Source organism: Phascolarctos cinereus, unplaced genomic scaffold (genome assembly GCF_003287225.1).
Source record: "Phascolarctos cinereus isolate Bilbo 61053 unplaced genomic scaffold, phaCin_HiC Scaffold_1;HRSCAF=81, whole genome shotgun sequence".
NCBI classification, from domain to species: domain Eukaryota; kingdom Metazoa; phylum Chordata; class Mammalia; order Diprotodontia; family Phascolarctidae; genus Phascolarctos; species Phascolarctos cinereus.
The window spans coordinates 149,572,177-149,585,268 of NW_027555514.1; the positions used below are offsets into that span (position 1 = coordinate 149,572,177).

The window sequence follows — 13,092 nt, forward strand, 5'->3', positions numbered from 1 at the left end:
AATCCAGCTTGTTCTTTCTTTTTGACCTCTTTGTAACATCTCACAGTGTTTAACATACCTCCTCCTTGAAACTGTCAACCTTTGGTTTTCTGTGACGCTGAATTTGCATGGCAATCCTCATTTCTCCAAAGAATCCTTTTCTGTTTTTGTGGGTCCTCAACCCCTTCCTTTGGCCCTTAAATATGAACATCCTCTAACATTGTCTTAGTTCATTTTCTCTTCTTTCTTCAATTACTGTCTCTGGGCAAAAAGCTCAGATCTCTTTCCTTGTCTTCTCCCTAGAATTCCAAAGCTACATTTCCAATTACTTGGTAAAGATGTCCACAAGAACATCAAACTCGCTCTTCCCTTGACCCATCCTAGGTAATCATTTAAAATGGTGAGGTATTCTTTTGATCCAGAGAACCCCACAAAATCATGCAAGTCAAGGGGTTCACAGGTCCACTTCAAGGACACCCGCGAAACAGCCCAAGCTATCAAGGGCATGCATATCCAAAAAGCTACCAAGTATTTGAAAGATGTCACATTGAAGAAACAATGTGTTCCCTCCAGGCAATATAATGGTGGAGTTGGCAGGTGTGCCCAGGCTAAGCAGTGGGGTTGGACACAGGGTCGTTGGCCCAAAAAGAGTGCTGAATTCTTGCTGCATATGCTTAAAAATGTGGAGAGTAACGTGGAACTGAAGGGTTTGGATGTAGATTCTCTTGTCATTGAGCGTATCCAGGTTAACAAGGCTCCCAAAATGAGACGGCATACTTACAGAGCTCATGGTCGGATCAACCCATACATGAGTTCTCCTTGCCATATTGAGATGATAGTTACTGAAAAGGATCAGATTTTTCCTAAACCAGAAGAGGAGATTGCTCAAAAGAAAAAGGTATCTCAGAAGTAACTGAAGAAACAAAAGCTTATGGCACGGGAGTAAATATGACATTAGAAAGCAAATAAAAGTGAAATTAAAAAAAAAAATCAAACTCAACATGTCCAAAACAGAACCCCCCAACCTTTTCCCATCCCTCTGTTACCATTATCTTCTTGATCATAGATGCTTAGCATCATCTTTGGAGTAATCTTTGAATCTTCCATTTCTTTCATCTCTCATATCCAAAATATTGATTTTACGAGCCCTATCTATTCTACTTTGGCAATATGTATTATATTTGTTCCCTCCTTTCCATTCTTAATGCACTTCTCACTTAAAGTTGTGTAAGAATCCACAAACTGGTCCTCCAATTGGCCTAGTCTACTTCTTTTATAATAATGGTATCATAGGACTTCAGGAGAAGGACTTTGAAGATCATCATGTTGCCACCCCCTCATTTTACAGGCAAACTGACTTGTCCAAGGTCATCCTTCTCCATTTCTGTCAAGGGTACCACCATACCCCATCTAAATAACATTCAGAGGACTTTAGTTCAAACCCTGTCTCTGTAACTTAACTGTTTCTATGACTTTGGACAAGTTCTTTAACTTCTCTGGTTCTCCGATTTCTCATCTGTAGAATAAAGAGGCTGGATTAGATGGCTTCAAAGGTCCCTTCCAGATCTATAATCTATGATCTAGATCTACAATTCTATGATCCCTCTGATTACACTGCTCCTCTCTCAGATATTGTTAGTAACTCCCCATTGTCTCCCAGGTTGTTTATATTCCTGGTTGCTTATGGCATACAAGGCGCTCTATAATTTGGTTTCAATATAACTTTCCAGAATTATACTAATTTCTTTTATTATTATGAAGCAGATATTCTATGTTCTAGGTATAGGAAGCTAATGAGGGAATTGTCCTGATTAAACTGATAACAAGGAGGTGAACTTTTGATTGGGACTTTGAGTCTCACTCATGAAGAGTTTGGACATGCCCATTTGTCTACCTATTCACAACTCAAAGGAGATGAATTGATTGGCTCAGCTATTGTGACTTGGATCTTCACTTTTTTGCTGGGTCTGCAAAGGCAAATGGACCCCTCTCTATCCCATTTTTCTCTTGCTTCTTCTTATTTTTATATTTGGAATAGACTCTGCCATGCACTTCCATTTGCAATTGTTAAAGCATCTCCCTGCCTTAGAGGGCCATTTCCTATTAACTTTCTGGTCTTGCAGGATACTTACTGGTCTACTTGCTGGTGCTCATTCAAAGCATTCAATCTCTTGCCTCCATGCCTTTGCACTGGCTGTACTCCATTCCTATAATTAACTCCCTCTTCCCTTCCATCTCCCAGAATCCTAAGTTATCTTGAAAGATCAGCTTGTGGACCAGCATATGAGACTTTTCCTGATGCCTTCTACCCCTAACCTTCCCCTCAAACCCATCCTAGAACCTTACCCTAAAATAAATCACCTAGAATTTGTTTTGCATACATATCTTTATGTGTACATGTTCTCTCCTCAGCTAGAAAGTCAGCACCTTGAGAGCAGCAACCATTTTCACTTTTGTCTTTGCATTTCCATTAAGCCTGTCAAATAGTAGGCCTTAAGAAACAAAGCCTACAAGCTTAACAAATGTCTGTTCATTGGTTGATGCCTCCCTAGTGCTAGTTGTCTTTCTTCTAAAATTCCTTGTAGTGGTTTGCTTGTACCTTCCCATAGAGTTTATTTCACTTTTCTTTGTATAACAGTCATTTTTATATACGTCTTTCCTTCTCTACCCCTTTCTCCCAATCTGAGTATAAGCTCCTTTAAAACAGACACTGTGTCACACCCATATCTTGATCCCCAGTGCCTTGCAGGTTGTAGGTTATACTGAACTAAAAATGGTTATTCAAAAAAGTCTCAAAACCCACCTTCATGCTCAAGCAAAAAAAAAAAACCTGAAATACAGAAAAATTTTTAAAATATCTTAAGCATATATTAAACATAGATTTTTATATTTGATTATTATTCAGAAGCCTCATTTAATTAGGATGCATTTCTACTGGTCATTCTGTTTCTATTCTAAATAAAAATAATAATTCACTGATTCATGCAACTCAGTTTGCTCTGTCTGCCAAAAAAAAAAGTTATGCTTGCAACACTTAGGATTGGAAAAGTCCTGCCTTTTTCCCTCAGCTTCAAAAGTGTGGTAATTGTTCTGGCTTTCATGTCGGACAGCCTGAGAAAATACACACCCAAACTGCTGTGGTCTTGCACCTTTTTCTCTAATTTAATTGGCAATTCTATGAGAAGGAACTCAAATCTATTTCACCTTTACTGTTAGCTTCTGGGAATACCAACTTTCACTGGTTATAGCACTTAAAAACTTTTCAAAGCACTTTTACAGATCTTACTTCATTTGATCTTTGCAACAGTCCTGTGAAGTCTATATGGCAAGCATTATCAACACCCCTTCCTTTTTTTTTTTGGACCAATGAAGAAACTAAGCCATAGCAAATGTAACTTGCTTCCTTGAATTCACACAGCTAATTAGTAGCAGAACTGGCTCTAAAACTGTGTTCTGACTCTTAGACCCATGCTCGTTCCACTAGACCACATGATTCCTCTGAGGGATGCAGGAATGTTTTTCTACCAAGTTTCCTACTGCAGCAGAAAGAAAATATATCTTTAAAAAAAATCCCAGATCTTTACAACCATAGAAATTATTAAACAGAGATTTTTCTCTTGCCAAACCTAGAGATTTTTTCAATGAGGTCAATTTTCAGAGTGGGTTAGAGAAAAAAGAAAATTATTCAGCAAGGGGCATACTGCTTCCCCATCTGACTACTGATTTCTGTTGCTATGCTTGCCTCTTCAACAGCATTTTTCTACTCCACCATATATGTCCTTTTATAGCCATCATTACAGTAAAGGAATTCACCTCAATAAGGTTTAAGGGGATAAGATGGATTGATGGAATCAATCACCTGTTTTACCTGCCAGTACATTCCTCAAGCTCTCAGATGGATTTCTTTGAACCTGTGATCTTACAGTGTCACCTCTTCAACAGAAACAGACATTTCTGGGGATGGATGATAGCTACCATCTCCATGCAGACAAGAGTAGTTGCCTCTCTTCCTTGGTATTCAGCCTTGCTAATTCTGTTCAAAAAGAATAGTGCAATAAAGGTTAAGACATGGACTTTACATTAGATGTCTAGTTAATCATCATTCCACTTTGCAAATTATATATGTCATATGCTTAGACACTGAATAATCTTACATACTAATATTCCGCGCTTAGACGTGTGAGTTTATCTATGAAGTAGTCTAGGACTCTTCCTTTGACAGCATCCCCATGATGTTTAGGAACATCATCCCTAAAAAAATACACATGTGTATGTACATATATTTTTTTAAAAAATCCCAGGTTATCCCCTAACCTATATAGCAGCTAGCACAACTGTTGATGTTTTATAAATGTTTGTTATAAATATGTTAATATCATTATTAGAGCTAATAATAACACTAATGATAGTAATGTTATTGTTGGTTTTGGCCTATCTTCTATCCTCTTCCCTCCCTCAGCCCTTCTGTTACAGCTCCTGCTGAGCTCATAAACAGAAATGCATCACTTTTACTGCTTAACCAGGGAGTTGCAATGAGAGAAGAAAGAATTGAGCCAGGAGGGAGCAAAAATACACCCAAAACTTGTTATTATATATACACATATGCATGTGCATGCATGGGTATATATACATGCATATATATGTGTGTTATATGTTCATATGAATATGTGGTACATGTTAGAGCTAATATATTGAATAAACAAGTAAATATGACTTTAAAAACAGCCCCTTTTACCAATAAATTAGGCTTGGCTGCAGACTCTAGGCCAGGCAGGTAACTAGAGAAAATGTATTGTACTGGGTCTGACTACTTGGACTAATGTTCAGAAATTTTGAAATTCATTCCTAGGCAGAAAAATTATTTTTTGTTTGTTTTATTATTTATGACAAGAAGAAAAAAATTAAAAATACATATTCTTGGTATTCATCCTAAATAAGAAGGGTAAGAGATTTTCGAGAAGTGTGAAAACAAAAGGCAAACTGATATAATTGTAACATAAATCTCTAAAATTATTTTTCCAATGTATTAAAAATAATATCAATTTTGGAATGAGACAGATGAATATAGGCACCACAGTCTGAAGATCTGACTTCTTACGTTGGACTTCAACGACTTTTACCCAGTGTCCTACTCACTACTGCATTCAGTTTAGTTTGTTCTTCAGTATCCCTCTTGTCTTATTCTTTACTATCAGTTTGCCTTTCCTCTGCACATAACTTGTTTGTGTGGTTTTATTCATTTGATCACAGCTGCTTTAAGGAATGCATAAAAATGTTGACACCTGTTTACAATTTGACATGCTAAGTTTTTATGTCTGTTTGTTTACAATGCCTAAAATTAGTCTATTGAACTTGGTTGTTATCAAAGATAAAGTCAAATTTGTATTTTCTGTGCTAACACAAGAAAAAGGATAAATTAAAGCAATAACAATAATCAGATCACATAAGACACACTCTTCCAACTATTATCCCATTTCTCTCCTACTCTTCATGGCTAATATCATTAAATGGATAGTCTATTCATTTTACCTATATTTCCTCAATGCTTTCATTCATAAAAGCCTATTGGACAGTGGGAACACTGGAGCTAGAATTTGGTGTATGAATCCAGTGTTCTCTGTGGTTTACAATTATCTTGTACTTTCTACTACATCTGACACTTAATGACACTCTTTTTAATACTCTTTCCACCCTGCATTTCTGAGACATTCTACCTTTATAAGAAATACCTTTTGACAGCACTCCCTCTGTTTGTGGGTTCCCTCTATCCCCTCACATTCTCCGAAGAGTCCTATATCTTTTGGTACTCTATTTTAGATACATCCTTCTTCATGCGATCTTATTGTGCAATTTCAACTCTCATCTGTATGCAGATGGTTTTCAGTTCTATATCTCTGGCACTTATCTTTCTTTTTTTGTCCAGTCTTTTACTTTCAGTTGCCTGCATAGAACCTCCATTTGGATGTTTCACAAACACCTGAATTTTAAGTGCTAAAAACTAAGCTTATTACATGTATGTGCCCTCATTTGTATTAAGGCAAGGATGAAAGTGGATTTAGTTAACTGGATTCAGGGTCACCCCCAACCCACTGGAAAAACTCCACCCTTCTTCCTATCCCAAGTGACCTCAACAGAGTTTAATTACATAGGTATGGCATTACTCCTCCATTGGAAATGGCCCTACAGTGATGCAGAGGCCTGGTTCTAGCCAAGATAAGGAGAAAACTCATCTATCAGAGCCCAGGAGCACTCAGGGATAAAATACAGTTGATTGTAGAGGGAGGGGTTTGAGGAGGATGATTAGCTTTTCACTGGCATCAAAAAGAAAAGAAATAAAAGCCAGCTATATTAAACACTTAATTTCAACTGGACACCAGTCTTTCCTTCCCAAACCAGGTCACCCAAACCCTTTGTCTGCTGGCAAACCAAAACTCAAGAGCTGAAATTCAAACTTTCACTTTGTCTACAAGCAAGCCCCCAGATTAATTTAAGGAATGTGGCTAGGTGCTCAGAGCCAAACTTCCTTCAAGACAGCTCTGCTCCCTGCTCCCCTGGCAGTCTGTATCAAAAGCTCAGTTTTCCTATAGGTGATCCTGAATCCACCAGCTTCTAGATCCTTCATTCATCACTGTTTCTGATCTTGACAGGGGGCCTTGATATTAAAGTTTATTATAAAAAAAATTACTTCAGGGGAAAAGGAAGGCAGCCTACATACTTGGTAACCATTGTATTCACATTTGGTTTCCTCCTTGAAAAATTCACACAGTTCCAGCCATCTCTTCACTGTGCTATCTTCACTATAGCCATCTCAAGCCCTTCCCAGTAAAGCCTTGCACTCTGTCTCTGAGTATCTGGACTCGGATAGGTGAGCTTTCTCTGTATCTTGGCTGGTACCAAGCCTCCATATCACTTCCCAGACATTTCTAAGCCATGTTTCCATATACGTACCCCACCCTTTTCTAAGTCCCCATCATGTGTTGTGTCCTAACCTCTCCACCATCAGAATGTAAGCCCCTTGAAGGCTGATTGTCCTGCGTGCTTGCATTTATATCCTCAGCACTTAGCATAATACCTGGCATATCTTCTGTCCCCCCAACTTCCTTCTACTCCTATTTTCACAGCCCTAAACCTAGTTCTGCTTACATCTGGCACTGTAAGAATGGGGGGGACTTGACTAAAGAAAAAAAGCTATGTCTGGATAAAGGCATAATATTAAATTATCAGATGATATGTATCTGGAAGGGATATCTAGCTTGTTGGCTGACTGAACTGGCATTCAAAAAGATTGCAAAAGTTTAAAACAATTAGGCAAATCTAATTTAGCCTACACTTGGGTTTAAAAAATCTGTTAACACAAATATAGGATAAGTGAGATGTGAATGAATGAATGAAAAAAAAACAGTTATTAAGAACTTACTATTGACAAGGGATAAAAATATAAAAGCAAAGGCAGTCCTTGCCTTTAAGAAACTACATTCTAATAAGGAAAGAAAATATACATTAGAAAGTAGTAGCCAGGGAGGGTCACTATGGTATGGAAAGTGACAAGGGACTGTAAGCAAGGCCTTTAGTGAGTAGGTTGACACACCCCTTCCAGGTGCCGTGATAGAGTTTATTTGATCACAATTCTAGAACTGACAAAAGGATGGCCATGAAACAGGATCAAAGCCTAGGCCTGATAATTTAGACAATAGAGTCCCAGAATGGAAGTTCCAGAGATGAAAGTTTCAAAACCTTCAAGAGAGTTCTTTGGTCTGGTCACATAAAGGAAGATATGGGAGATTTAATGGTCTGTAAGGACAGTATGAATCAATAGCATGATATGGTAACCAAAAAAGAAAAATCTATCAATGAAGCCAATGCTAGACTCCTTTAATAGAATTATCAAGTCCAGAATGAGGGTGATGGTAGTCCCTCCCATCTGGAATGCCATCCTCTGATCCCCTTACCGATCCATTTCTTCACCTTCAAAACCTACTCAAAACTATCTTCTCTTAGAAGTCTTCTCAGGGGTAGCTGGATTGCGCATACCGGCCCTGAAGTCAGGAGGACCCGAGTTCAAAACCGGCCTCAGACTAAACACTTGACACTTACTAGCTGTGTGACCCTGGGCAAGTCACTTAACCCCAATTGCCTTAAAAAAAAAGTCTGATTTTGATCATTCCTATACTTGCTATATTGATCTTAAAGTATTTTATCACTTTGTGTCTTTAATTCCTCACTTAGAGGGTAAGTTTAACAAAGGGAAGAATTATAGTCACTATTTTTTAAAATATCCCCTCATTGCAGTGTTATGCATGTTAATATTATTCAAGCATTGAGACTAAATAACTTTGAAATACAATTGAAGACATATACAAAAATATCTGGGGTTAGTTATAAATACAGATGTAGACGTAGACATAGAAGTAGATACAGATGTATAAGTAAATGTAGATACAGATCTTTAGCCTAGTATAGGGGGGAAAAACCCTTCTAGGAATCAAGAGAATTCTTTCTAGTCTTAGCTCTGCCACCTCCTTGCTAACTCTCAGAATATTTAAGTCCGCTATCTGTAAAATGAGTATAATACTTTTTATCTTAATTTTAAAAGGCTAACAGGGAAGTAAAAAAACCCTTTTTTAAAATTTAGTTTTCTATAAACTATTGTGCAAGTAGATAAAAGAACTGTTGGGGGTTGTTTTTGTTGGGTTTATATATATATATATATATATATATATATATATATATATATATATATATATATATATATAATTTTTTTTTTTTGGTAATTGAATGAATAGTAAGGTGGAAGCTCATTTTCTACACACTCACTGAAAGCTTCTTCAGAACAAATACAGTAGCAGATAGAACTAAAGAGAAAATATGTATCTTGTCCTTTCCCTAAATTGTTATTATTTCATCTTTATATTTTTCAATACTTTTCATTCCATGCAGTTTAGAAATTATGATTGATTTAGTAATATATTTAAAATGTTCTCTTTTAAAAATCACTAAAAATTTCATGTATCAGTGACTGTGGACAATATTGTCCACAGTAATGGTCTGTTTACTGCTCAGTTTATTTTATGAATATTCAGGGATATATTGGGGTTCATATTTATTGTATGGGCATTTGTTAGGTTAGTTCACTTCTAGTTTTCTTTCTAGCTATCTGATTATGGCTTTCTGGTTATAAAGTAGATGCAGAATTAATTGTATAATCTCTACTGAATCATAAATCTAGACACCTTAAAGCTTACCTCTCTATATAATTTCTAGAGGTGATGACTGGATACTGAATCACTAGCATAAATACCCTCCATTTATATAAATTAATTTACATGACTCAAGCATTTCTGAACCATTCTTTATTCACATATTTTTCATTGAGTTCATGTATATGTCACCCAATCAATCTCTTTTGATTCCATGTTTTTATCTTAGCTCATTTATGGGCTTCATTCTACGAATTCAGTGACATATAATCATCATCAGCCTTCATTATTGCTTTGTGAAGCGTATGTTCTAAAGTGAGTCTATAAATTTTTTGTTTATGATATACTCTGAGTATATCTATCAATACTCTCTGCCCCACTTTTTTTTTTTTTTGACGAGCAAGTATTCATCTGTCTCTGACAGCTATGATGTATGTGACAGGACTACTTCACTGCAAGTTTCTTCCCACCCACAACACGGGAAAGCTCTCCCAAAAAGAAGTTACAGCTGCCCCCAAGGATATGATTGACCCTTGTCCCTAGGTTTCCTGGTTATCTAAAGGCATTAAAAAGACCCAGCCATGTGGAATCTAGACCCATCGGACATGGTGGATTTCTGAAATCCATTTGAGTCACCTTATCTGGCCCTGCTAACAGGGGTATGCTAGAGCCAGCTTAAACTGGTTAGAGATCAGATTGTTAAATTTTCAGTCTGAGCATTTGAGCCTTGGAAAGAGGCAAACACTACAAACAGGACTTAATTCATTGTTTTGTTGTTATCCAGACTTGAGAAAATGATGAAGAAATTGTTAATAAGGCAGACTAAATTTAAATGTGTGTCACACATACACATATAATTTCTTTTTTTAGAGAGCTGTTTGTTAAACAATTAGCAGTACATCCTTGCCTATTGACCAGACACATTTTCATATGGAGACTATGTGGCTATATCTAGAGAAGCTAATTGCCACTATATGGTTATTGCATATTCTTGTTGGGTTAGGGTCAAGTAAACCTCCTTTTGTTACATGTTCAATGACTTGCAAGTGTCTCTTTTCATCCCAACATTAAAATTGAACCAAGAGGTGCTGGCATTAAAACCATATTTCTTAAAAGGTGATGAGACTTTTTTTGTTTGTTTGTTTTATCAATATTACATAGATTTTTGTTTGGGAGAATGTTTGCTTATGATTTTCATAGCAGGTACCAGTTTTTTAAAATTACTCTGCTTTGTTATAGTTGGTCTAATAGTTGGATTTTTGTTATCAAACTCAAAAAGGACTTTTTGAAGTCCCATTCTAAATGTGTGTATCTGTATTTCAAAATCATTTGTAATATCAGCATTTTTTTTTTTGCCATGTAACATTAGATAGCATCTCTGGGATTCAATTTAAATGTATACTTCTGGGACAGCTAGGTGGCAGAGTAAACAGATCACCAGCCCTGGAGTCAGGAGAATGTGAGTTCAAATCCATCTTCAAATACTTTCTAGCTGTGTGACCCTGGGCAAGTCACTTAACCCCAATCACCTCCAAAATAAAAGAAAATAAATGTATATTTCCAATGATTTCAGGTTTTTCAAACTTCTACCTTTGGATTTTAAGTAACAACTCAACTTTCACTCTTATTTCAGTTGGTCTTCTCCTAACAACATACACTGAGCATAGGAATATCAACGAGAAAGAGGCTACGCAAATTAAACTGACTGGCATCCTGAATTCAAAACTTAAAGGTCAAAATACATTTTGAGCAATTAATACCTACACAATACCAGTGTGAATGTATAATTTGGGCACTGTAAAATCAGTAATCCTGGATCTAGAAGGTATCAAAAAAATCTATATAATATGACATAGGGTCATAGTAGAAAACGTGCCTGTGAGGTAATTAAGAATTGCCTTATTTAACTTGACAGACCACAGTGAATATAAATTTTGATAGTATTTAGGAATATAATATAAGCTGCTGAATGAAGAATAATCTGAAGCCTGTTCCTGTTGGTGTTGCAAGCAATTATAGGAAAGACCTGAAGCATGGCTAGAGATGTCATCCATACCCTGAGTTGGGATGACTTAGAGTTGAACATGTATTCACAAGTTGTTCCATGTGACTTCTGCTAGTCAGTTTTTTTTTGCTGATCTGATCTAAAGCTATTTCAATCATATCATTAATTTTGGCTCACCTTTTTTCTTGGGGGAAAGAACCTTAGTACAATACTACCATTGCCTACTATTTTTCTTTTGGTAGGAAAAGAAAATCTTACAAAGAAATAAAAAAAGAAATTCTCTTATCATCAAACAGCATTTATTTTTGTCCCCACCACCAATCTATTTCCAACAATTAAGTACGGTTGAATTTGTTTTCTTGGAGCTGTCCATGGACAACACTTTAATGAGCACCTACCTGTGAAAGACACTGTACCAGGCCTTCCTGGTGAGATCAAACATAATTTAGTAGATATGGTTCTTCATAACCTAACTGAACAGCAGGGTAAGTTGATATTTATGTAATTCAATAAATACTCACTAAGGTCTTATTATATTCGTGGCACTATCAGGAATACAGGATCATAGTTTTATAGTTTAGAAGAGATTTTAGAAGTCATCTACTCTAACTCTAAATTTCACTGATAAACAAAGGACTGGATGGGTTAAGTGACTTTCCCAAAATCATACTTTGTATGAGGGGGTGGAGAGAGCCAGAAGTAGGATTTGAATCTAGCTCCTTGGACTTAAACTCCAGTACACTTTCCAACATAAAAAGGCATACATACCCTTGTACAGAATTCAAGTGCTTCCAGCTGATTAGCCTATGCTAACCACTGCACCAATTCAGCATTTAATATGCACCTACTATATGTAGAGCATTTTGCTAGAAGCTGGAGGATAAAACGTTGAAGAAAGATATGGTCCTAATTCTCAAGGAGTTTACAATCTAGAGTAAATAAGACAAGTACACAAGTACCTTTAATACAAGTTGAATAAGACTAAGGTAGAAGTCCAAAGAAAGTATTGGTAGAAATTCAAAGAGAATGAGAGCCTTTTAAAATGACATGTAGGAAGGCCTAACAGAGAGCGAGTTCAGCCTTGAAAAGGAGGAAGGATATCAGGCAGAGGTAAAGAGTCAGGTGAGGGGAGAGTCCATTCAGGGAATGGGGGGGAACACGATCATAAAGTAAGCTCAGGACTTCATGATACATCATCCACCATAGTTTCTAATGCAGTTGAATTATAGTACCTGTGTTTATCCTGGCACTTTGTTCCACATTTTCTTAGTTAATTTGAAAATCTTGCTGTCTGTTGCCGTTTTGTTTTGGACAAAACTAGTCAGAGTAATGCTGGTGGGGACACTTCTCTTAGTTTTTTTCCGTCCCACTTTTCTCCTCTCGCTTTCCTTACTAAGGGAGGGTATGGGATGGGGAGTATCTCCCCAGCAAATGCTTCTGCTTCCTTCTTCCCTTCTCTCCCTTTCCTTCCCAACAGGCCCAAAAGCCAACAGATATGGGATCTACACTTTGAGAACTCCCCTGCGGCTTAAGCAACGGAGCTGGGCATGCTCAGACACCAAGGACTTTGGCTTCTAAGTTTGGCAGCTTCCCCCACCTCACTGCATCTGAACAAGCAGGTCTGCATTTGGGAAGTGTAAAAAAACCCAGGAGGAAATAAGCCCATTTCTCACAGTGGTGGAAGGGAGGCGGGGAAGAGGGGGGCGGCAGCGTATGTCAGTGGATTTGGTTTTTTCCCAAAACTTGACCCTCTTTCCCCTTGGGCCGGGAACCCTTGCACGCACCGGGGGCACTGGGAGGGGGCGCAAGCATTTGCGCACTGGCCTCCGAAAAGGGGAGCGGGGGAGTGAAGTGGGTGGGAAAGGAAATGCGGGGGCGCGCGCGCGTCCTGCAGAGGGAGGTGTTGTCCGA

The 13,092-nt window shown here is 37.5% G+C and overlaps 1 pseudogene; it reads left to right on the top strand.

Moving 5' to 3' along the window:
• Nucleotides 1-347: 347 nt before the first annotated feature.
• Nucleotides 348-916, top strand: LOC110206903 (large ribosomal subunit protein uL22 pseudogene; annotated as a pseudogene).
• The last annotated feature ends 12,176 nt before the right edge of the window (nucleotides 917-13,092 follow it).